The 26,921-nt window shown below is 38.4% G+C and overlaps 1 long non-coding RNA gene across 2 annotated transcripts in view; it reads left to right on the forward strand.

Annotated features, from left to right (window-relative positions):
- The first annotated feature begins 20,412 nt into the window (after positions 1-20,412).
- Positions 20,413-26,921, forward strand: part of LOC129526427 (uncharacterized) — a 31,359-nt gene continuing 24,850 nt past the window's right edge. Inside the window, exons 1-3 of one of the 2 annotated variants that reach the window (XR_008671105.2) lie at positions 20,436-20,583; positions 21,450-21,611; positions 22,586-22,730. This is a non-coding gene — a long non-coding RNA (uncharacterized lncRNA). Of the gene's footprint in view, positions 20,584-21,449; positions 21,612-22,585; positions 22,731-26,921 lie in introns of those variants that run through there. The other variant, XR_008671106.2, reaches the window with a different exon arrangement.

Genomic DNA, 26,921 nt, shown 5'->3' on the forward strand with positions numbered 1-26,921 from the left:
ATCATTCATGAGAAACGGTTTGATTTTGTATTTTCTATCTACCAATACTTGCACAATCTCTGGCTGCAAAACTTTTGTGGGTCAAACATTAGCATTTGGGGAACGTGTCCCTGCTGAGAGATAGATCTTGATACAGCCTTAACTACATCATCAGTAGACATGGGACTGTTTTTAACTAGAGGGAGGCAAATGGCTTTCAGATGGTTGTGTAGCTGGTTTTCACAGTAGCCTGCAGTGGCTTTTTGACAGACATGAACCTTACTAGTTATTATTAGGCTTCAGAGCACTAGTATGAGGTTTTAATTTGCTTATGTTAGGCATGAGAAGGTAGCCCTATCCTAGATGCCCTAAATATTGTTCCTTGTCACTTTTTTCCCGCTGAATTCAGAGGTAATTTGGGGACTGTGTCTAAAATGGTCTTATATTCATGTGCCATAGGTTTCTGAAGCTTCCATTGTGAACATGGTCTCAAGTTGGCTCTTGAGGGCTGATTTCATTACACATGATCATAGGCATAAATTTAAATTTATGGGGAATTGTTTTGTACATCTGACAGAATCTGGATTTACTACCAAGAGAATGTAGAGTTTATCAAAAGGAAGATAAACAGGAATAAGAGTTCTTGCTGTCTAGGGAATATATCATCTTCTTTGGGTAATGCTCCTCAAAATAGCTAGAGCATTCAAGGTTTGTAACCAGTTCACAATGACAGAAGTAGCTTCTACTAGATATTAAATATATTAGTTCTTTCATTGAGTAACTATTGCTACAAGAATATATTTGCTGAATAAACTAGCATGCTTATTGACATAATTGATTTGCATACCATGGCAACACTTCATGGACCAAACCCTAAGTCCCATGAAAAATTGAATAGAATTATTTGACAGTTAAGTATCATTGGAAAAGCCTGGCTCTAGGTCTCAGGAAGCAATCTGGTTGATTATGTGTTTTCAGTGTATAGTCATAATACAACTGTATATCAGTAGTGTTCATTAGACACTTTATACACTCTACATATATTTTCTCATTTGATCCTTCAACACATGCATAATATAGGAAATAGACTTGAATTTAACTGCTCCAGTAAGGCCAAAGACCAAAAACCTCATTACAATGCCTCCATTAGAAATTCTTCTTCCAATTAAAATAAAGTTACCAAGGGCAATTGCTCCTGCCATAATGAGAAGACATTGGATGAACTTAATATTTTTTTTTTTGTTTAAAGCCATAAAAACACTATGGGCCTAAAGTTACAATGAACTAAATTTCAGAGAAAAATAAGCCTTTCCTAGGTGATCACAGATTAGCAGCGGAGCCCATCTCTGAGGACATTTGCTGGATCTGGGGCCTTGAGTAGGTAGAAGGACAAGCCTACAATGTAGAAACACCTGGAACATTGGGAATAAGCAAAATAATCTACAAGGAACTGCAATAGGGGCTGAAAACTAGAAAGATCATGTGGTCTCCTAGCTCTTACTTATTTTCACTTAAGAGGCAGGGTCTCATTCTGTCACCCAGGCTATGGTGCGGTAGAGTGATCATGGCTCACTGCAGCCTCAAACTCCTCCCTCAGGTGATCCTCCTGCCTCAGCCTCTCCAGTAGATAGAACTACAGGTGCACAGCATCATGCCTGGCTAATTTTTATTTTTTGTGTGTGGACACAAAAACCCACTACGTTGCCCAGGCTGGCCTAGAACTCTTGGCCTCAAGTGTTCTTCCTGCCTTGCCCCCCACCCTCAAGCACTGCTGTTACAGGTGTGAGTCACCACATCTGGCCTCCCCTAGCATTTAGATACTAAACTGTTGGAAAAATGAGTAAACCATAAATATAAGTAGCATTTTGAGTATTTTCTTCCCATACACCCATGGGATTGTTTCGTGTATCTTACTACTTCACATAGGAGACCTTTCCTCCATCCAACTATGCAAACTAAGTCTTTAAAATTTGATTTTTGCCCTACAATAAGCTCTATGCTAAAGCTCATTACATGTGATTTTGACAATTTCTGTTTTTATACCACAATTGCAAAAAATTAATCATATTCTTTACTTCATGAGACATTATCATTATTGTTTCCAAAAAGTTTCTTTCTGGTTTTACTTATTCAATTTTTTTATTCTTTATCCCTTGTCACAGACAGGCATGCTAATGTGTTTGATATAAGTTCTTTACTCTTAAAGAATTCTTACAAGATAAGAAGGTTGTTTTCTGAGTGTGTGTATGTGTACATACACAAATGTATACATTTTTCTTAAAGAGTATCATGCTATAAATCTAAATTTATTCCTATTTTTTTCACAGAGCATCACATCCTTCATATATTCTCACACTGCTGTAGGTTATTTTTGGTTGTTTATTCCCCTGTAGCTGCTGCATAGTTTTGGACAAAATGAATCAACCACATTTTCCCTATCTAGTCTTGCAGTAGAATTCACACTGATATCCTGCTACTGAAATATTCACCTCCTTGTGGTATTCTTATGAAAACACTTTTTGGTCATGTGTCACAATTTGCCAGGGTCTGTGTTAGTCTGTTACTATTGATAAACTGTTGATTTTCTCAGTACAAGAGTGTCATCTGAACACCTACTATCTACCCACAAAAACTGAAAATTGAAATTAAAAAATTAATAAACTGTCATCTGAAACAGACTGACATTGTTTCCTCATTCTGAGAAAATGTTGCTCCACTCACATAATGACCTAGAATAATTCTGACTTCAAAATTTGAAAAGGGTCATATAAGAAGGAAAAATTATAGGCCAATCTCGCTCAAAAACAAAAATACAAAATTCCTTTAAACGCAGAGCAATACAAATTCAGGAAAATAGAATAATAAAATAGTATCCATTTGAGATCACACAACAATGCAATGTTGATGATGAACTGAATGAACATTTGATAATAATTTAATACAATTCACTGTATTAACAGAATAAAATAAAAACTGTATATATAATATATATATAGTTACTTCAATAGGTGCAAAAACTGTTTAAAAATAATAATTATTGTTGTAAAGAAAACTTTCATAAAGAATATAAAAAGTATATATGGCTGAAAAGTTTAATATCAGCCATAAGCACACAATGCTATCTAGGAATGACACTGTTATCTACTCCACTTATTTGAAATATCAACGCTGAAGGCAAAAATAATTTTAACAAAAAAGCCAAAAATGTAAACATAAAGTAGAAGGAGGTGAGGTTCACAGCACATGAGGTGAGGAGGTGAGGTTTACAGCACATCTAATTCAAAAGGACTTTAGAGGCCAACTAGTTGAGTGGTTATCAGATTCATCTGATCATCAAAATCCCTGGAATTTTTTTTTCCTTTTCAACTTTTATTTTAGATACAGGGGATAAATGTGTAGATTTGTTACAGGGGAATCTTGTGTGATGCTGACACATGTGATGGGATCCATACTCCAAACCTCACATACTCAGTATGGATCTCACAGGTAGTGAGCATAGTACCTGATAGGTGGTTTTTAAACCAAGCTCCCTTTTCACCCTCTAGTAGTCCACAGTGTCTACTGTTACCATATTTATATTTGTATGAGCTCAATGTTTAACTCCTAGTTATAGGTAAGAACAAGCAGTACTTGGTTTTCTGTTCCTGAGTTAATTTGCTTAGGATTATGGCCTTCAGATCTACCCATGTTGCTGCAAACAACATGATTTTATTCTTTTTTATAGCTGCATAGTATTCCATGGTGTATATTTACCATTTTTATAAATCCAAACTATTATACCACTGATGGACATCTGGGTTGATTCCATGTCTTTGCTATTGTGAATAGCGCAGTGATGAGCATACAAGTCCATGTGTGTTTTTGGTAGAATGATTTATTTTCTACTGAATATATATATAGTAAAAATGGTAAAAGAAAAAACACCCTACAAAATAGAGTGTTATGCCACCAAAAATGATAAAGTAAGGAGCTAATCTAAAATCCCTCTTCCATAAAGAAATGAAAAATTGACAAAAATTTACAGAGCCACTGTTTCCATATCCCAGAGATTAAGGAAAGGCTTACAGCAACCCAGGGAACATTTATTAAAGAAAAGTAGTTTGGTTCTTAACAGTAAATACTAAAAAGAGCCCGTTAGGTTGAAGTAAAAGTCCTAGACAGTAACTTGAATACATATGAAGAAATAAAGAGGACTAATAAAGGTAAATGCATATGTAAATGTAAAATACATAAACATATATTTTATTTGTAATATTTTTTTCTCCTACCTGATTTAGAAGATAACTTCACAAAGAAACACCTACAAATCCACTTGTTGTTCAGCACAACATGTATAAAGATGTAATTTGTATGACAATAACAGCCTGGAGAAAGGGTAAAAACAGAGCTATATGGAAGCAAAGTTTTAAAAATATTATTGAAATTAAATAGATATTAATCCAAACGATTGTTATAAGTTAGGGTGATAATTCTAAGCCCCAGGGAAACCACTAATACGAGATAATTAAAACGATATACTAGCAAACATACGTTTAACATGAAAGAAGACTATAATAAGAAAGAGAAACAGAAAAGATACAAGACATATATAGAAACAAATAACAGAGTAGCAGATGCCCTACCTTATTATTGACTAAATGTAAATAGATTAAATACTTCAATTAAAAGGCAGATATAAGCAGAATGGATTGAAAACATGACTTATCTATATGACGCCTATAAAAAACTCACTTTTGATTCAAACATACAAATAGGTTGACAGAAGATTCATGAAAAAAATATACAGTATGCCAACAGCCATAAGCAAAAGAGACTTGGAGTGGATATATCAACATCAGATAAAATGGACTTTATAACAAAACATCTTTTTTATATATATATACACACACATATATATATACACACACACACATGTATATATATACACACACACACACACACACATATATATAATACTTTCAGTTTTAGGGTACCTGTGCACAACGTGCAGGTTAAATATGTCTACATGTACCATGTTGGTGTGCTGCACCCATTAACTCATCATTTAACATTAGGTATATCTCCTAATGCTATCCCTCCCCCCTTCCCCCACCCCACAACAGGCCCCGGTGTGTGATGTTCCCCTTCCTGTGTCCATGTGTTCTCACTGTTCAATTCCCACCTATGAGTGAGAACATGCGGTGTTTGGTTTTTCGTCCTTGTGATAGTTTAATAGAGAGAGAAGGACATTGTGTAATCATACAAGCATAAACCCATCAAGAAGATTAAACAATTTTGTACACATGTGTGTATGTGTTTATTTATTTCATTAAATGGCAACAGAGTCCTAAAATACATAAAGAAAAAACTTATGTAATTCAAGGGAGAAATAGACAGTTTCACAATAATAGACAAAAATTTTAATACTTTTAAGTAGAACACTAAGATAGAAGATCAGCAAGGAAATAAAAGACTTGAAAAACTCTGTAAGTCACCTAGACTTAATGTATTTATAAAACACTCCACCAAACAACAGTAGAATACAGTTTCCTCAAGTGCACATAGAACATTCTCCAGGATAGACCATGTATTAGGCCCTAAACCAAGTCTCACTAAATTTAAAAGGATTAGAATCATGCAAACTATGTTTTCTGATTACAATGGAATCAAATAAGAGATCAGTAACACGATAAAACTTGAAAAATTAACAAAATAGTGGAAGTTCAACAACATATTCCTAATATCCATTGGACCAAAGAAAGAATTACAAGGCAAATTATAAAATGCCTTAAAATGAAAATGAAAACACAGCATACCAAAACATATGTAAATCTTTGTGACTTTGGATTAGGTAATAATTTCTCTGATTTGACACCTGAAACACAAGTAACCAAAGAAAAATAGATATTTAATTTTATCAAAATTAAAAACTGTTGAGGTTTAAATGACACAAACTAGAAAGTTCAAAGAAAACTCACCAAATGAAAAAAAATTGTGAAGTTATGTCTGACATGGGTCTTGTATCCAGAATATATAAAGAACTCTCAAAAATAATAACTAAAGACAAATAACCTACTTAAAAATGGGCAATGGATTTGAATAGACTTTTCTCCAAACAAGACATGCACATAACCTTAACCACGTAATAATGCTCAACACCATTAGTCATTAATAAAATGGAAATTTAAACTACAATGATATACCAATTCACAACCATTAGGATAGCTGTAAGTAATTTAAAAAATGGAAGATAACAAATGCTGTCAAAATTGTCAAGAAATTAAATTCCTCATCTATTGCTTGTAAGAATGTAAATTAGTATAGCCACTCTGGAAATCTGTTTGGTAGTTCCCCAAAAAGTGAAACATATGCCCCAGAAATTCCAATTCTAGTCAGAGTTCATAGGTTTTTATTCCATTTCAGAGAAATAAGATGTTTATCCAAAAACTTGTACACAAGTATTCATAGCAGCAGTACTATCGACAATCAAAACTGAAAACAACCTAAATTCCCATCAACTGATGAATGAATAAACAAAATTTCTATATCCTTACAATGGAATATTACATAGCTGTAAGAGGGAATACAGTATTCATACATGCCATAACATGGATGAAACTTAAAAACAATATGCCAAGTTAAGGAAGCCAGACACATTATTATTATGTCATATCACTTATTAGAAATGTTCAGAATAGGCAATTCCAAAGAGTCAGAAAATAGTTTAATGGTATCCAAAGGCTGCATTTAGGGAGAATGGGAAGTAAATGCTAATGGTTGCAGGGTTTCTTTTGGGGTTGTGGAAAATGGTTTAGAGTTAGACAGTAGTGATAGCTGCATAACCTTGTTAACATGATAAAATTTACTGAATTGTACACTTTAAAAGGATAAATTTCATGGTAAATGAATTATAAATCATTTTAAAAGAGAAGTAAACAATATTCATGATTTTTTTCTTTGAAAGAAAACAGTATGAACTTCCACTTCCAGCCATGAGGTACTACTGGATTTAATTTCCCTTCATAATCAACAAGAAAACTAGATAAAATATACCGCTACATTGTGTTTAAGCATTAGTCTACATGCAACACAAGACTAAGATCCTTGAAAGAATAAAATATAAGATTAATATTATGATCAACCTAGTTTCCTCCTTGGAGGTACTTTCTACATTTCAGGGCAGCAAAGGCAATTCAAAGCAGAGTACAGTTGACCTGATGAGTTAGAAACAGAAAATGGAGTTCAGAGAGTTGGCGATGGCCAAAATCCACATCCAGGACAACAACAACAACAAAACAGAAAAACTCTCCAGAAGTTTCTATGGGGCCCACTTGAGTTGTTATTGAATAGTAAGATGAATACACAAAGGCTAAATCTTCTAAAATCAAGGAAAAATTTTTGTAGAGCTATAAGCTGAACTGTGTGAGTTTACTCAGGAGACGTATGATGTCTGATCAGCCAGAGAAGACAGTCTTTTAAAAATACCCAAGACTGGCCGGGTGCGGTGGCTAATGCCTATAATCCTAGCACTTTGGGAGGCCGAGGCGGGTGGATTACCTGAGATCGGGAGTTCGAGACCAGCATGAACAACATAAAGAAACCCCGTCTCTACTAAAAATACAAAATTAGCCAGGCTTGGAGGCAGATGCCTGTAATCCCAGCTACTTGGGAGGCTGAGGCAGGAGAATGGGTTGAACCTGGGAGGTGGAGGTTGCGGTGAGCCGAGATCATGCCATTGCACTCCAGCCTGGGCAACAAGAGTGAAAACTCCATCTCAATAAAAAATAACATAACATAACATATAAAATAAAATAAAATAAAAAATAAAATAAAATATAAAATAAAATAAAATAAAAATACCCAAGACGTTAGTCGACCCTGGGCAATTCCTTAAATACCAGATAATTCCTTAATACTAAGGCTAAAGTAGCTTAGAGAAGCCTACTTTAAATCCATCCTAAAATATTTAAAAATAAAATGACATAATTAGCCTAGCCCACAAGTAACTTTGCGACTGAACAAAGACTACTACTTTTGAATAAAAAAAGAAAGAATCCAGCACTCAGAAATATTTTTAGTGTCCACCATTGATAAATGTAATAAAGCATAAAAATATACATCATAATGAGTAGAGTTGGAAACTGATTCAAATAAGCTCAGAAATTACCAAGATGTGGAAATTAGAATAAAATAACTTTAAGAGAGCTGTCATAAATATGCTCAAGTATATAAATAAAAAATATAAACAGAATGAAGAGAGGAATGGAATATACTAACAACATCAAGATTTCATGAGGTGAAAAATGTTAGACACCACAAAGGAAATTATCAGTAAACTAGAAGACACAGCAATAGAAAATCTCTAAACCAAAGTACAGAGACAAAAATGTGAAAGGAAAAATTGAACAGAGTCACAGCAATATGCAAGAGAATGCCAACTGGCCTAACACATATGTAACTGGAGTTCCAGAGGAAAGGATAAAATGAGGACCAAAATGTTCTCAATTTGATTGGAAGTTATAATAAAAAAAGTCAAGAAGTTCTACCAACCTCAAGCAAGATAAATCAAAAGAAAATCACAAGAAGACATATCACAATTCATATGGGAAATTTGTCATACAGAAAATATCTTACGGTAGCCATGGATAAAAGAACAACCATATACTGAAAAACCAGGATTTGAATAACTGAATACTTATTATAAAACAGGATTAGAATTGTTAAAAAAACAGAATGAAAACAACAGTCAACACAATCATTTAAGTATGAAAAATATCCTTCAAAATGAAAGTGAAATGAAGACTTTGTAAGTCAAACAAAAGCAAGACATATCATGGTTGATGTAATTCTACCACAAAAATGGAAAGTAAAGGAAGTCCCAAATTAAAAAAAAAGTAGCAAGGTAGTAGATATAAACCCAACATATCATTTACATTATATGTAAACAGTATAAGAAGTCTACTAAAAGGCAGGCATTGCTAGAATGAACAATACAAGCAAAAGCCAACTATTTGCTGCCTACCTTGAATCCACTTTAAATATAAAGACACAGACTACTTAAACATAAAAAGATGAACAAAGATATACAATACAATGCAAATAATAATTATGAAGGAGCTAAAGCAGTCACATCAATATCTGACTGTAGATTTCAGAAGAAAAAATATAATCAAAAGTAAAGAGAAGCATGTCATATAAGGGGCTTAATCAATCATGAAGACATACCAATCCTAATCTGTTTGCACCTAATTTCAGAGTTTAAAATAGATAGAATCAAATATTTCTTATCAAATCAAATCCTCCACCTGACTTGAAAAGTAACATAAACATAAAAACCTACAAAAAATGTTTATAGCAGTTTTATTCATAATCACCAAAAACAGAGAAAAAGCAACCAAGAAGTCCTTCAATATACAAATGGATACACAAACTGTGGTAGAAATACAATGGGATACTATTCCATATAACAAAGAAAGAGCTATTAATCCATGCAACAACAAGAATGAATCTTGAATGTATATTGCTAAATGAAAGAAGACAGTTGAAAAGGCTACACATTGTACAATTTCATTTGTCTCATGTTCTGGGAAACGCACATCTGTAGGCATGGAAAACAGAAGAATGATTTCCAGGTCTTTTAGGAGGGGAAGTGGTTATCTGTAAAGGGGTGCACAAGGGAGTTTTGATCATGACACATCTAGACTGTATGGTACTAGAGTCTTGAGTTTTGTATTATGAACCTAGAGTCCCATTAATGCTCAAATTCTTTATTTGAACTCAGAAGTATAAATGTTTGCAAAATTATTTGGAGTCTCTTTACTAGAATCTACTCCATAGGATACAGCATTTCTATTGTATTAATAAAGCAGCTTTCACTTTTTTACTCTAGAATCCTTGCCCTAGAAACCAAGCATATGGCTCTTGTGAAGCTGTCAAAATGCCAAGGTGTTTGCCATGTAATATGCACAGTCACATGATGACTCCCCATCAATTTTTGACACTCCCAATAGTGCTTTTCTAAAGCTCTTTGGAAGCATAAAGAATCAGCTAACAAAATTACTCATTGCTTTTTAAAAAAAGTGTTACATCTCTTACAGAACAAAGCATTTCCATTAGGCCTGCTGCTTCTTCCATTTGTGAAATCCTCAAGGTGATGCACTATAGTTATTGTGGGCAAACAAATTATCTCACATAATTATCCCTGATTAAGGTGATTTCTGCTATCACAACTCTCCTCTGGGTCTCTTGGTCACTACAGTCCAGTGACATCAAATTCCTAATTAGCTTGTAATAATCGTGATGGCTTTTCTTATATCAGTGTGCTGAGTATACTGATACTTCAGAGTGTAAAGGGTGAAGACTGAAGTCTGGAAAGACATGGGTTCTCTGTCTTTGTCCCTCATCCAATGGCTCCTGGTGAATTTTGTTTTCCTGGGTAGGTGCTGATATTTTACGGCCAAGGACAGAGATTGAGTCAGAACAGAACAGAGACCAGAGACGGTCAATTATCCTCCGTATTGTTTTAAATAAGTAGATGTTTTATGTAAAGACCTATTTTTAAAAAATTCTTGAAAATTTGAAGATGGATTAATGCATGTATACAGGGCTGTGCTCGGCAAACCTCAGTTCCCTCCTATTTTAAATTCTGTCAAATGAATCTTGCCTCAATATTTTTATCTCAGATATTATGACTGATAGATGAAGTGAAATAAATAGGTCCTACAGGCACTGCAAAGCAACAGCAGCAGCTCTGCAGTTGCCCATGGCTACCACCCACAGAGTCCTCGAACTCGCCCCTTCCAGTCGAGGTGTGGCTTTGGAGGAAAACTCTGCAGCCTTGATACTGCCCCAGGCAGAAGGCCTCTTCGCAGCCCTGGGGCCCGCAGAGGGCGGCGGCTGGCCAGGACTGGGTCACACGCTGCCGGGAACCATGCGCCCACACTCAGCCCCGACTTGAAGTGGGCTCATCGGGGTCATCTCCGCTGGCCTCGGCCTGCTGCTCCTGCAGACCTGGGTGACTGCACTCGCAGCCCTGCCTGTGTTAGGGCTGCCCGCCTGCCAGCCACCGGCGACCAACAGTAGCTTTTTATAACTTAGATTTTCTATATTTTCCTTGCATATATTTTTGACTTTGATCATGTATTTTATTTAACCTGCTAACAGAATGTACCTACAGTAAGATTACAATAAAAATTACCATGGTCCATGACAAATTTACTTGTAAGTGCAGTGGGAAAAAAAGTTTAATAAAAACAACAGAGATATACAATATGTGGCTTTTCACACAGTCTTTTGTCTCCCATATTATTCCTATCATTTATTCTATATTTCTAAGGTTAAGTAATATTAAGATCAGGTACAAGCATTGTAATGTGCTTTTAATTATTATATATAAATGTATCCCATGACAATTACATTATTTCAAGCTATGTATAATTTTAATAATAATTTTACACACGTTGCTTTGAAAATGAGAGCGCATTTGAATATAATCAATAATCACAAAAATATTTACAGTGCAAATATTCTCAGCAAGATTTGAATTGTTGGTAAATTCAAAACATAGAATTAAATAGATGCTAGAGGAATTAGGAGAATGCAATGAAACAAGCAAAATTTTGTATAATTTTCATTTAGTTTATGTTAAGATGTTTTGAATTCAGATTAATCACATACCACGACATAATGTTTTTGGTTTTGTTTTTTTGAGACAGAGTCTTGCTCTGTTGCCCAGGCTGGAGTCAGTAATATGATCTCAGTTCACTGCAACTCCTGCCTCCCAGGTTCAAATGATTCTGGTGCCTCAATATCCCAAGTAACTGGTATTACAGGGGCGTGCCACCATGCCTAGCTTTTTTTTTTTTTTTTTTTTAGTCAAGACAGGTGTTTGCCATGTTGGCCAGGCTGGCCTGGAACTCCTGGCCTCAAGTGATCCACCCACGTCAATTTCCCAAAGGGCTGAGATTACAGGCATGAGCCATGGTGCCTGGCCCTGATATAATGTTTGAAAGTAATGGGTGAATAGTACATTTGAGATACTAGAGACCTACTTGGAACATTAAGTGAATGTATCTTACTCTCTTCTTTCTTTTAAGAATGTATTCCTTACCATTCTATGCAATAGCTAACATACGTGCATATGTTCTTGGGCTGTCTACATGATATACAAATATTTGGATACATACAGAAACATAAACCACTCATCTAAAAGCTTTTCAATCTGACACATAAACTCGGGTTATTTGAAACTGGAATGCTAAGTGTTACTGAACAGCTTTTACTATGGTTCACGTTTGGTAGTATATGCTAATATCCTAAAAACAAAACAAACACCAAAAATACCTTGATTTTATAATCTAACTTCTCATGTCTAAATTAATCAATAAGATAATTTTTGTATTTTAACTGTATTATATTTTATTTTGATGCTGTGTAATTTCACAATGGATTAAATACTAGCTGATGCTCATCAGAGGTAAACAAGTGAATTATTATCCCATTAAGATAAATTTTGTTTCTGTTAAAGTAACATCTTATTTTAAATGGAGGAATTTACTAAATCAAGTGCTAAGATTTTATTTCTGCTAGTAAATGAAAGATATATGTAAAATTCAAATACATTCCATTACTCAAACTATTCTTTGTAATCATGAGAATATAGACAGCATATTTTACACAGAGCATACATACAAAGGCTTATCTTCATCGAATTACAAGTAAAATATAGGTATGTAAATATATATACATAATTTAGATATTAAATGACAGAATTTACTTATTTACCTGTGCATGACAGAATTTGATTCTATTATTCCAGGTACAGTAACTGGTTGAAAATGGGACATGAAGTAAACTAATAGTCTTAAAAGTGACTACATCCAGTGAATTCATTTTAACGTCTCCAAGCAAGGCAAGATCACCTTCTTGAGATAAGGAATGAGGGGTTACTTATTTTGGCCAAGTTGGCTCAGTGATCTGGGGAACCAAAAACTGTATGTACATGGATACTTGTTTTGTTCCCCCAACAAAAATATTGGGGAACCCATTATTTCCCAATTCATGCTTTTATTTTCATGTAAGAGAAGTTGATGCTCCAGAATCTAAAATTTTAATTAACCAAATACAATGTTTCTAAAGATAAACATTTCCTTAGAGTTAAGCCGGCCAGGCAAGGTGGCTCATGCCTGTAATCCCACCACTTTGGGAGGTCGAGGCGGGCGGACTGCTTGAGGTCGGGAGTTTGAGACCATCCTCGCCAACACGGAGAAACCCTGTCTCTACTAAAAATACAAAAATTATCTGGACCTGGTGGTGTGTGCCTGTAATACCAGCTACTAGGGAGACTGAGGCAGGAGAACCACTTGAACCAGGGAGTGGGAAGTCGCAGTGAGCCAAGATCACGCCACTGCACTCCAGCCTGGTGACAGAGCCAGACTCCGTCTCAAAAAAAAATGAAATAAAAAAAAAAAAAAGATGGGAGGAAAAGAGAGTTAAGATAACAGAAAGATAGGGAATACGAAACAGAAAAAATCAATAAACCAAAATTAAATGTTTGGAAAGATAAAAAATTGGCAAATGTTTACTTAGGCTAAGCAAGAAAACAAGAGAAGAAACTCAAATTACTAAAATTGGCAATAAAAGAGAACACATCACTGGCAGTATTACAAAACAAATATGATTAAAAGAGAATGCAATGAAAAATCTTATGCCGATAAAGTAAGATAGCCTAGATAGAATGAAGTCCTAGAATGACAGAAACTAAAATAGTCTAAAGGAGAAATTAAAAATATAAGTAGATCTATGGAAGGTTAAAACATTGGATTGCAATTTTAAAACCTTACAATAAAAATCTCATCTCAGCTAGCTTCCCAGGTGAATCAAACACTCTGAGAAATTAATATCAATTGTTCACCAACCCTTGCAGAAAATAAAAGGGCAGAGAACACTTCCCAATTCATTTTACAAACAGGGTTACTCTGACACCAAAACTGAATAACAAAACAATATAGACCAGTGTCTTTAATTGTTTTATAAAATCAAAAATCTTCAACAAAATACTGCCAAGCTGAATCCACCAACATATAAAATAGATTATGCACTGTGTGCAGATGTGATTGACCCCAGGAATGCACCATTGATTTAATATTTGAAAAATCAACGCAAGCACCATATTAACAGAATAAAAGACCAAAATATATGAGCATCTCAATAGACAGAAAGCATTTGAGAAAATATTACACATTTTCATCACGAAAACACTCCAGTTATTGACAGTAAGATAACTTCCTGAAACTAGTGGTAGTTACCTATGAAACCCACAGCTATCATTACACTCTGCAATGAAAGGGTGAATCCTTTCCTGGCAGGGTTAGTTACAAGAATGTCCACTCTTGCAAATTCTACTCAACATTATACTGTGGATTCTAGCGAGGTGTATTTAGTAAAGAATAGAAAATTGAAAACATCCTGATTGAAAAAAAATAAAATTATTTATATTTACAGGTGGCATGATCTCATATATATGTAATGCTAAGAAATTCAGTAAAACAGTATTCAAAATAATAAATTTGGCATGGTTTCCAGACATAAATGTAATACTAAAAATTAATTTTATTTCTATATACTGTCAATGAACTGCCTTAAAATGATATAAAAGAAACAATCCCATTTATAATAGCAACAAAACAAGTAATAAATTTAGAAATTAACAAGAGCAGTTCAAAACTAATACTCTGAAACCTCCAAAACATTGTTGAAATAAACTGAAGAAGAACTAAATAAATGAGAAGAGGTGGAGCGAGATGGAGGACAGAATCTCAGTGACTGCGTCTCTGCAGGAATATTACATTGAACCACCGTCCAACAATCCACACAAGATAATACCTTCACAAGAGCTAAAGAAAGCAGGTGACAGATCACAGAACCTGTTTTTAGCTTAAAAACAAGAGAACACACATTAAAGAGGGTGAAAAGACAGTCTTGCAGTGACTGCACTGCCCTTCCCTCAACCCCAGGCAGTGCAGTGCAGAGAATGTGTCCACCTCTTGCAGGAGGGACAAGGAAGGGTCCGTGGGACTTTGCCTTGGAGCCCAGTGCCAGCTCTGCTATAGTAAAGGACAGCACTGGGCAGAACCCCATGGCCTTTCGTTCCAGGCTAGTGCCCATAGATACAGCATTTAGACACGACCTGGTCTAAAAGGGAATCCACTACCCTGGTGGGACAAACCTGAGTCCTCACTTGCTTCACCACCAGCTGATTCAAGTGGCCTCAGGCCCCAAATAAATTTCAGTGGCAGGCAGGCCAGAGTCACTTTGGTCCTTGGGTGAGCTCCAACAACCAACGATGTGCTGGTCTGGGAGGCTGTGGGCTTCCTATGTGACATCAGCTGCAGTGACCAAAGGGCTGCCTGTGTTACCCCAATCCCAACTCCAGGCAGTGCAGTGCAGAGAGAATTCCTTCCCTATGCAAAAAAGAGGAGAACCCAGTATCAGCCCTACTACAGTGGACACAGTGTCAGGCAGAATACTGTGGCCCTGATCCTAGGCAGCAGCTCCCAGACACCTACAGACCCCCCTGCAGGGAGAAGGGATTCTGCCACCCTGGTGGGATGGACCCAAACCCAGGCCAGCTTCATCACCAGCAGACTAACCTGGCTTAGAAACCTAAATAAGTCAGCAGCAGTCAGGCAATATAGTGGCCACAGGACTCAGATAAACCCCAGTGCTGCTCTGGTCTGGGAGGCTGTGGGCTTCCTGTGTGTTGCGCCAGCTGCAGTGGCCATGAGAGTGCCCAAATCACATGAGAGTGCCCAGATTCACAAAGCTTGGTGCCCAGATTCCTTGTAAGGGGAAGAAGATGGACGTGAATGAAGAACTTTGTCTGGGAACCCAGGGAACCCGTCCCTTATCTTCTCCAAGTGTGTCACGGCCACCAGGGACCTCAGTCTGCAAAAGTCATGGTGAACCTGAGCTTAAGGTGCCCTCTGGTGCTGTTAACAGCTGCAGTGACCACAGGCTTGGGGAACTCAACAGTCTTGAATTTCTTGGAATTTCTGGAAGACTGAAGGACAAGCACACACAAGAACAGACTGCAAAAACTGGAATAAATACACACTTATTCAACTCCCAGGCATGAACATATGCTCAAAAGCGTTAAGAACATTCAAGGAAATATGACCTCACCCAACAATAAATAAGTCACCAGTGACCAGAGCTAAAGATGTGAGACTCGGCTGGGTGTGGTGGCTCACACCTGTAATCCCAGAACTTTGGGAGGCTGAGGTGGGTGGATTACCTGAGGTCAGGAGTTCGAAACCAGCCTGACCAACAAGGTGAAACCCTGTCTTTACTAAAAATACAAAAATTAGCTGGGTGTGGTGGCAGGTGCCTGTAGTCCCAGTTATTTGGGAGGCTGAGACAGGATAATTTCTTGAACGTGGGAGGCAGAGGTTGCAGTGAGCCAAGATTGTGCCTCTGTACTCCAGGCTGGGTGATGGAATAAGACTCCATCTCACAAAAAAAAAAAAAAAGAAAAAAAAAGATGTGAGACTCTCCAGACAGGGAAGTAAAAATGGCTGTTTTGAGGATACTCAATGAAATTCAAATATAGAGAAGTAATTCAGAAACTTATCAAAGAAATTTAACAAACAGATAGAAGTAATTTAAGAAGACAGAAACCTCAAAGCTGAAAAATGCAACTGATGAACTGAAAAATGCATAAGAGGGCCTCAACAGTAGAACTAATCTCAGCACAATAAAGTTCATATATGAGAAATCCACAGCTAACATCATAATCAATGGGGAAAAGTTAAAAGCTCTTCTTCCAAGAACTGGAACAAGTGTGGCTACTTTTACCACTTTTATTCATCACAGTACTAGAAGTCCTAGCTAGAGGAATTAGATAGGAGAATGCAATAAAAGGCATCCAAAATGGAAATAAAAGGAAGTCAAATTGTCTCTGTTTGCAGGTGACATAATCATACACATATGCAGAACCCTAAAGATTCCACAAAAAAACCTACTAGAAATAATAAACACATTTCATAAAGTTGCAAGATACAATATCAATATATAAAAATGAGTAGCACACCCATGTACCAATAGTGAAACACCTAAGAAAGAAATCAAGAAAGCTATTTTATTGCAGTAGTTACCCAATGCTCCCCAAAAAAGATACCTAGAGATAAGCTTAACAAAAAGGCGAACGACCCCACAATTAAAATTATAAAACACAGACGAAAGATATTAAAGCAGACACAAGTAAATGTAAAGATATCCCATGTCCAAGCACTAGAAGAATATCGTTAAAATATCTGTATCACCCTATGTGATCTACAGAATCAATGGAATCCATGTTAAATTAGGAAAGAGATTCTTCATAGATACAGGGAAAAAAAAAAAAAAACGGCCAGGCATGGTGGCTCATGCTTGTAATCCCAGCACTTTGGGAGGCCAAAGCACCTGGATCACGTGGTCAGGAATTGGAGCCAGCCTGAACAACATGGTGCAACCCCGTCTCTACTACACACACAAAAATTAGCCGGGCGTGGTGGCGTACGCCTGTAATCCCAGCTACTCAGGAGGCTGAGGCAGGAGAATCGCCTCAACTCAGGAAGCACTGCCTTCAGTGAGCCGAGATCGCACCAATGCACTCCAGCCTGAGCGACAGAACGAGACTCCGTCTCAAAAAAAAAAAAAAAAAAAAAAAATCCTAAAATTCACATGGAAATGCAAAATACCTCAGATAGACAAAAGAATCTTGAATAAAAAGAAAAAAGCTGGCGGCATAACACTACCTGATTTCAAAATATACCACAAACCTAGTAACCAAAACAGCATGGTAGTGGCAAAAGAAAAAAAAACACGTAGGGGACAGACAGAGAGAGAGAGAGACAGAGATACACAGACCAATGACTGACAGACATAGACAAATGAAACAGAATAGAAAACTCAAAAATAAATTCAAGCTTTTACAGTCAACTCTTTTAACAAAGGCACCAAAAACACACATTCGGGAAGGACAATCTCTTCAATAAACCATGCTAGGAAAATCCAACACCCACAATACATCTAGGCTGTTATCTTACCATCTACTGAAAATAAAGATTTAAATGTAGGACATGAAACTATGAAACTACTAGAGAAAAAAACATAGGAAAATGCCTCGTAAAATTGGTTAGGACAAGGGATTTTCAAATACACATCAAAAACACAAGCAACAAAAAGCAAAAATAGACAAAATCCAGTTGCATTAAACTTAAACGCTTCTGCAAAGTAGCGAAAGCCATCAATAGAATGAAGAAACAATCCAGAGAACGGAAGAAAGTATTTGCAAACTATGCATCAGGCAAGGGGTTAATACAACACAAAATATATAAAAAACTCGAACTACTCAAAGCAAAAACACAAATAATTTGATTTAAAACTCAGAAAAAGATCTACCCAAAAACTTTGTCCCCCACCTTCTTTTCTCAACCATCTTTGGCCCCCTCCCTCTCGCCACCCTTTTTCTTCATCTACCCCAAAACATTTTCCCACTATTTTTCCCCGTCATTTCGCAAAGCCTTCTCTACTCTCCTGCTCACCACCCTTTTCGCCTTCCATCTACCCAAAAACTTTTCCCCCCTCACTGGACACCCTCTTTTTCTCCCTTCTGCTCTCATTCCCCTTTTGTTCCTCCATCTACCCAAAAACTTTTCCCTCATATTTTCCCAAAGCCTTCTCCCCATTCCTGCTGCTCGCCACCCGCTTTTCCAACCTCCATCCACCCAAAAACTGTTTTCCCCATCGTCTTTCCCCCCTCCTCCTTGCCACCCTCTTTTCCTTCTCCATCTACGCAAAAACATCTCCCCACCGTCTTTTCACAAAGCTTTCTCCCCACTCCTGCTCACCACCCTCTTTCTTCCTCCATCTACCCCCCCAAATTTCCCTACCGTCTTTTCACTAAGCCATCCCCCTTCCCACTCGCCCTCTTCTTTCCTCTATCCTTACCATCCTCCTTTTGCCCTCCATCTACCCCAAAACTATTTTCCCCATCGTCTTTTTCCCAACTCTTTCCCTCCTCCCTCTCGCCACCCTCTTTTCTCCTTCCATTTGCCACCCTCTTTTCCCGCTGCGTCTACCCACATTTTACCCACCTTCTGTCTTTTCTTTCCCCACCATCTGTCTTTTCTACCCACCATCTTTTCACAAAACCTCGTCTCCCTCCCACTCGCCAGCCTCTTTTCCCTTCTCCCGCTTGCCACCCTTTTCCCCTCTCCTGCTCACCACCCTCTTTTCCCCCTCCATCTACCCAAGAACTTTCTTCCTCACTGTCTTCCCCCCTCACCATCTCTTCGCAAAGCCTTCTGCTCACCACCCTCTTTTCCCCATTCCTGCCCCTCCTCTTACACGCCACCTTCCTGTCGCCCTCCATCTACCCCAAAACTATTTTTCCATCGTCTTTTTCCCAATCGTCCTTCCACTCTCCCGCTTGCCACCCTTTCTCTCCTCCATCTACCCAAAAACTTCTCCCAGTTTTTTCTCCGCAGTGTCTTTTCTTCCCACCGTCTTTTTGCAAAACCTTCTCCTTCCTCCTACTCTCCACCCTTTTTTCTTCTCCTGATCACCACCCTTTTTTTCTCCAACTACTGAAAAAAAAATTTCCCCACCATCTTGTCCCCACCGACTTTTCACAAAATCTTCTCTCCCTCCTGCTCACCACCTTCTCTCTTCCCCCTCCCTCTCTGCACCCTTTCTTCCTCCCACGTGCCACCCTTTTCCACCTCCATCTACCCAAAATCTTTTTTACACATATTTTCTTTCCCCAGTCTTTCTGTTCTCCTCACCGTGTTTCTCCCCACCATCTTTTTGCAAACCTTCTCTCCTTCCTACTTGTCCCCGTTTCCCCCCCACCGCCCTCTCTTTCCTCCTTCTACATGCCACCCTTTTTTACCCCCTAGATACCCAAAAACTTTTTTTCAACCATCTTTTCCCCACCGTCTTTTTGCAATGCCTTCCCCTGTTTGCCATCCTCTTTTCCCTTTGCTGCTAGCCACCCTCTTTATCCCTCCATCTACCCAAAAACTATATAACCCCTCCTACCACTCCAGCCGAGCTGCCGTCTCTGTCGCCAGCACCCACCACAGCGAGGCGAGCCGTGATGCCACACGCTCCAGCCTCCAGCTGTGGCAAGTGACTACCCCTTCTCCTGGTCCTTTAAGCCGGGCACGGAGCAGCTGCGCAAGCAGCCACAGAAGAGTCTGGAATGGTCTGACGCCCCCTGCTGCATGCTTTATAGATGAGGTTATGCAAATGAGGTTCCTGGACTACATGTTCTGATTGGATGAGAGAAAACCTCTAGGCCTATTCTGATTGGACTTTATTTTCATGCTGTGATTGGTTGTCCTAAGACTTGCTCTCATCCAATCAGAATCGAAGCTGGGAGCTCAGCTTAGAGAACAGGAAGTGGGAGCTACGTACCCGGAGCTGGAGGCTTGAGCCTGTGGCGTCTAGGCTCGACTCACTGCGGTTGGTGGAGGTGACGGAGGTTGCAGCTTGGCCAGCATGGTAGAAAGGTGGCAGGGTAGGTGAGCTATCCAGCGATGCACTACCCTGGATAGGAGCACTATCAAGGTCACATTGCTGGTAAGGGTATCAGGGGCATGGGTTGGCGGAGTTGGTGGGGGCTGTACTGCCTGGTGGTGAGGGTGGTTGTGTGTGCTACAGGGGGCTGACCGCCAGCTGGGGGGAGGGTTAGGGGTGCTATCAGCTCTTGCACGGTCATGGCAGGGGGGCAGGTTGGGGGCCCTATCTGGGCTGTCACTACCCCCAGCAAGGGCTGGTTGGGGGCACTATCCCTGGCTGCACTGCTGGAGGCAGTGGGGCAGTTTGGGGGGCACAATCAGGTTTACATGCCCTGTGGCATGCCAGTGGGGGGGCACTATTGGGGTTTGCACTGCACTGCTGCTTCTGGCAATGGGCTACGGAGGTGGCAGTGATAGCTGTGGCCTCCAAGGAAGGGGCCGTCCTCCTCTTCCCAGACTCTAGATTCTGGAGGGCAACTTCTGTTTGCTCGTGCTGGAGCGTGGCAGGCACACAATTGTTTCCTTGGGAATCCTGAGCATGGTAAGGCCCCCACACCCGCCATGGTTCCCGGGCCTGCACCCTCTCACTGTGTTGCAGAGACAATCTGGGACCCCTGGGCACGGAGTAGCGGGCATCACGGGGGAACAGGGCCCTGTGGGTGGAAGCATCAGAAACAGGAACTGGCACTTGGTTGGAGAGAGCTGGCTGGGTCTGAATTTCTGCTTCTCCTGCTCACCAAGGAGTGCAGCCAGGGTGGGCCCAGCAGTTCCTGGCCAGCTGGACCTAGCCAGGGGCCGGTTTCAGCAAAGGCAGTCACACCCACCCCAGGTCCCAGTTGTGCCTTTGCCAAAACCAGCCCCTGCCACCCAGTGGCCAGCATGACAAGGTGAGCCTCTAACACTACCACTCCTTGCATCCTGTTCTAGGCACATCTGGCTTTTACCACCCAGATGCTTCGAGCCAGGAGCTGGAGGAGTCATCTGTTGCACCCTGGAGGCTGGAGCCTGCAGATGGCATGGTTCTGTGGCTCCCCTCGCTGCAGTTGGTGGCAGAGACAGAGACTGCAGCTTGACCGGAGTGGTGGAGTGGTAGGAGAGTGTCTGCGGGGGCCAGGTGGTAGGAGGCTTGTAGGGTGGGCCCGTGCATTGAGGGCAACAGCAGCGGTGGTCATGTTGGTGTTGGCGTTAGTGGTGGCAGCAGCAGCAAGCCTGGGATCCGAGAAGTGGGAGTGGGAATGCTGTGGAGCCCACCGGGCCCAGCCTGGCCTGAAGTGGGGAGGCAGCTGCGGGTGCTGTACCGTGGGCCTAGGTGACAGCAGTGGAGGCCCAGCCACGGCAAGGAGGAGTCCTCCTCCTTCTCCTGCAGAATCTGGAGGTGCCCTCCTCCTGCTGGTGTCTGGGCCAGGTGTGAGTGGCAACATTGTCTTATTCTTAGCAAAATTTAGGGGGTGACTATTGGTGTATCTTTTAGCTTGGCTTTGTTGTGAAAAGTCTTGAAATTTTTTCAAATTTCATAAATCAGGAGGGGAAATAAGGTATCATAATAGGCTTTGTAATTCCCGCACCTGTTCTTCTTCCTTTCTTTCAGTCTGTTTTTTCTTCTTCTAATCATCATCTTCTTGTTCCTCTTCATTTTCTTATGCTGCTGCTTCTATTTCTTGTTTATATTCTTGTTTCTCCTCCTCATGTTTTCATTATCCTAAGCAATGGCCCTAACAAACAACAAACCAAAACTGAGTTAAACATAAACTACTTGTCACCGAGTTGTATTCTTAAAATAATCAGTCCATTACTATGCTTTAGAGATGAGGAAAATCATTGATTGCATAATTATTTGGTTACTTGAATAACTATGCTTTCATGATCCTGTTAATGTGTTGTAAGTAGTTATTCAAGGAATTAAAAATGAAGCATCAAATAAAATATTGCTAGCAAACAGCCATTTCATCTGTCTCACATAGTCTGGAGCTATGCAAGACTCAGGGGGGTAATTAGTTCCAATTTATGAGATCATTAAGTGAACTGTATTCCTTTCATCTTATTTCTCTGCCACCATTTTCAAGAGTATTGTCATCTGCATGAGCAAATCTGGTTCATCACATCTTTGCAACAGGAAAAGGAAGGGAGGATCATGTGTATAATGTTTTAAGGCCAAGATTCACAGCAAGAACAAAGTCTTTATTAACTTTTGCCTTCAAGAACCTGCAGTGTTGAGCCCTTTTTTATTTCTGGTGTTACTATCTTTGGTATGAAATCTTTTTTTTAGTGATTACTTGAAGTTTATGCATTTTATTGACTACTTTAAAGAAACAATCTATATTGTATAATTTTTCAAGCTCACAGAAATGCATAAGGTCTATAATTTTGACAATTTTTATTTTTATGGTTATGAACATGTAAAATACTGTTGATATGTGTAAGGATATGTAAAAATGCCACTAGATAGCTTATGTTGAAGAGATAGTATCTAAATTTTTGTCCAGAATGGATTGGTTGCAGTTTCTTAGGTGTGTTTCTCAATATATTGCCTCAATGTTTTAAAGCATATAGAAATATTAATACTATTTAACCTGATATAGTCCTTTGTTGGTTGTTTAATATTTCTACAGACTAAATATAGCACAGCCTCCATTAATATTCAGTGATATTAATAAAATTTGGGATATATAGCATTAGAATCCAACAAATCCAGAGGAAAATTGTTAAATTATATAGCTGTAGAGCAGGAAATGAAACCCAGGTTCCAAGCTCTAAGGGGGCCACAAGCTACCATACAAGTGAATCAGTGACTGGGCATAGAGTCAGCAAAATTACAGGATGGTTAAAAGAGAGCTGTGGAGTCTAACACTATGTAAACATAAAATTTTAAACTGCATAGTGCCTCAGTTTATCTGTCTTTACAATGAAAGTAGTACTAAGTTTTTCTTTTTCTTCTTAGTTGTCTGAATTACTTTCCTAGTCTGTCTTGTTGCCACTCTCGATGCCCACATGAGAGGACCTGAGATAATTTCTGACAGCCTGAGACTCCATGGGAAAAAGAGAAGGTGCCACAGACCCCCTTTTAGGAGAAACCTCTCTTTTCCTCATGGAATCCCAAGAACTGTGAGCAGAGAGGTCCCTCTCAAAATCTAAGGCTCTACTGTTTTGCCTTGCATTACCTGATCTTGTTTGATTTGGGTGGGCATAAGAAATTAGTGGGGAGGAGAGATACAAAGAAAATTGTGGATATGAAGATGTGTTTATGGTTAGAAATGTTATGAAAAAATGTTACATGAGAGAGGATCTTGTATGGCAAATTCTTGTCCTAAAGTAGAATGACTAATTATTTAGGAAATAGGGAAAGATAGGACAAGTCAGAAAGTTCAAGCATGTCATAGAGAGTCTCCCTCTGTCATCCAGGTTGGAGTGCAGTGGCATGATCTTGACTCACTGCAACCTCCACCTCCTGGGTTCAAGCCATTCTCTTCCCTCAGCCTCCTCAATAGCTGGATTACAGGTACCTCCCACCACACCCAGGTAACTTTTTTGTGTTTTTTAGTAGAGAGAGTTCACCATGTTGGCCAGGCTCGTTTCGAACTCCTGACCTCAAGTGATCCAAAAGGCCTCGGCCTCCCAAAGTGCTAGGATCCCAGGTGTGAGCCACCATGCCTAGCCTCATCTATGATTTTATTTCACTTTTCTTTCTCTTTTCCTTAGTTTAGTTAAAGCTTGTCAATTTTGATTTTTTTTTTCAAAAACCCCCAGCTCTTTGTTCCATTGACTGTTTGTATTTTTTTGTATTTTGTATTTTTTTGTTTCTATTTGTAAAATTTGTGTTCTAATCTTTCTGATAGTCTTTCTACTAATTTTAACATTTGTTTTTTTGTTTTTCTCATTGCTTGAGGTGTACTGTCAGGTTGGCTATTTGAGATCTTTTTACTTTTCTGATGTAGGCATTTATAGCTATGCACTTTTCCTCTTACAGCTGCTTTTGCTGCATCCCACAGGTTTTGTTATGTTGTGTTTCTATTTTTATTTATCTCAATAAATTTTTAATTTTTTTATTTCTTTATTCATTGTTCATGAACATGTATTTTAGTTTCCATATGTTTGTACAGTTTTTAAAGTTCCTCCTGTTATTGATTTCTCATACTATTCCACTGTGATCAGAAAAGATGCTTGATATGAATTCAGTATTTAAAAATGGGCTGTCACTTGTTATTTGGCCTAACACATAGTCTGTCCTGGAGAATAATCCATGTGCTACTCAGTAGAATGTGCATTGTGCAGTTGCAGAGTGGAAGGCTGTGTAAATGTTAGGTCCATTCCATAGAGATTACAGTTTAACTGATGATTTTTTCTCGTCTGGATGATCTGTTCATTGATGATAGTGGGGTGTTCATTATAGATTAGTGTTGAGGTACTCTATTGTTGTACTGCAGTCCATCTGTCCTTTAAGGTCTGTTAATATTTGCTTCTGTGTTTAGGTGCTTGAGTGTTGGTTGCATTTGCACTTATAATTGTGATATTGCTGTATTGATTTCTTTCTCATTATAGAATTATCTTTCTATTTTATCTAATATAAGTATAGCTACTCTTGCTTTTTTGTTTCCATTTGTATGGGATATCTTTTACCATCCCTTCATTTTCAGTCTATGTATGTCTTTATAGGTGAACTGAGTTTCTTGTAGGCAGTATATAGTTGGATCTTGTCTTTAAATCCATTCAGCCACTCTGTCTTAATTGGAGAATTTAATTCATTTATATTCAAGGTTATTACTAACAGGTAAAAACATACTACTGCCCCTTATTTTCTGGTCGTTTTGCTACTCTCTTTTTTCTTTTGTTATTTCTCTCTTCATTTCTTCCTCTTTCTCTTTTCTCTCTCTTTCATTCTTTCTTCCTTTCCTTTCTTCCCTCCATCCCTTTTTTCCTGTCTGTATTTATAGTGAGGTAATTTTCTCTGGGAGTGTGATTTAATTCCTTGCTTTTTAGGTGTTTATTACTTTTAGGGTGTCTGTTACTGATTTTTGTTTTCTGGTTACCATGAGGCTAAAGAATATCATTGTAACAAGTGATTTCAAACTGAAGAAAACTTAAGTTTGATTGCAAAGAACAAAAAAGAGAGAAACAAAAAGCTATAAACATTTATTACCCCGTAACTCTATCCCCCTCAACACACACACACATTTTGACATTTGGATCTCTTCAATATATTTTTATATTGCCTCCCAATTTAAAAATTGTTGGGTTATTATTATTTTAATAATTTTGTATTTTAGCCTTTTGTTATTGTTAATTGCTATTTGCTCCTTTGTTCAATAATGTCTTAATTTGTATATATATACACACACACACAAATTTCTTAGTGGCATGGGCGTTTTCTTCACCATTCTTTTTCCAGCCTCTAGTTCCTATGGCCTAGCGAATAGAACACTTACACTAAGTGCTTGTCAGGTGGGTAAAAGAGCTGTTTACAGTGAGTAGATCTTAACACATTGCTGTATGTAATTTGATTTGAAATAATTTTCCAGTAATTTAACTCATTTTGTTCTTTTTTAAACTTCCATTTTTACATTGCAGTGCATATGTAAGATATGCAGGTTTGTTACATAAGTAAACGTGCATTATTGGGGTTGATTGTACAGATAATTTCATCACCCAGGTATTAAGCCTAGTATCCGTTAGTTATGTTACCTGCTTCTCTCCGTCCCCTAACCCTCCACCCTCTGATAGGCCCTAGTGTGTGTTGTTCCTCTCTATGTGTCCGTGTTCTCATCATTTAGCTTCCATTTAAAAGTGATAACATGCAGTATTTGGTTTTCTGTTCCTGCTTTAGTTTGCTTAGAATAATAACCTCCAACTCCATCCATGTCCCTGCAAAGGACATTATCTCATTTTTTTTGTGGCTGCACGGTATTCCATGGTGTATATGTACCACCACGTTTTCTTTGTCCAGTCTATCATTGATGGGCATATGGATTAATTCCATGTATTTGCTATTGTGAATAGTGCTGCGACCAACATAGGCATGCATGTGTCTTTGCAATAGAACAATTTATAATCCTTTAGGCATATACGCATTAATGGGATTGCTGTGTCGAATGGTAATTCTGTCTTTAGGTCTTTGAGGAATTACCACATGGTCTTCCACAATGGTTGAACTAATTTACACTCCCACCAACCATGTAAAGTGTTCCCTTTTCCCCACAATCTCACCAGCATCTGCTTTTTAACTTTTTAGTAATAGCCATTCTTACTGGCATGAGTTGGTATCTTATTGTGGTTTTGATATGCATTTCTCTAATGATCAGCGATGTTGAACTTTTTTAATATGCTTGTTGACCACATGTATGTCATCTTTTGAGAAGTGTCTGTTCATGTCCTTTGCCCACTTTTTAATGGCCGTGTTTTTTTCTT

This window comes from Gorilla gorilla, chromosome 14 (genome assembly GCF_029281585.2).
Source record: "Gorilla gorilla gorilla isolate KB3781 chromosome 14, NHGRI_mGorGor1-v2.1_pri, whole genome shotgun sequence".
Classification (NCBI taxonomy): Eukaryota; Metazoa; Chordata; class Mammalia; order Primates; family Hominidae; genus Gorilla; species Gorilla gorilla.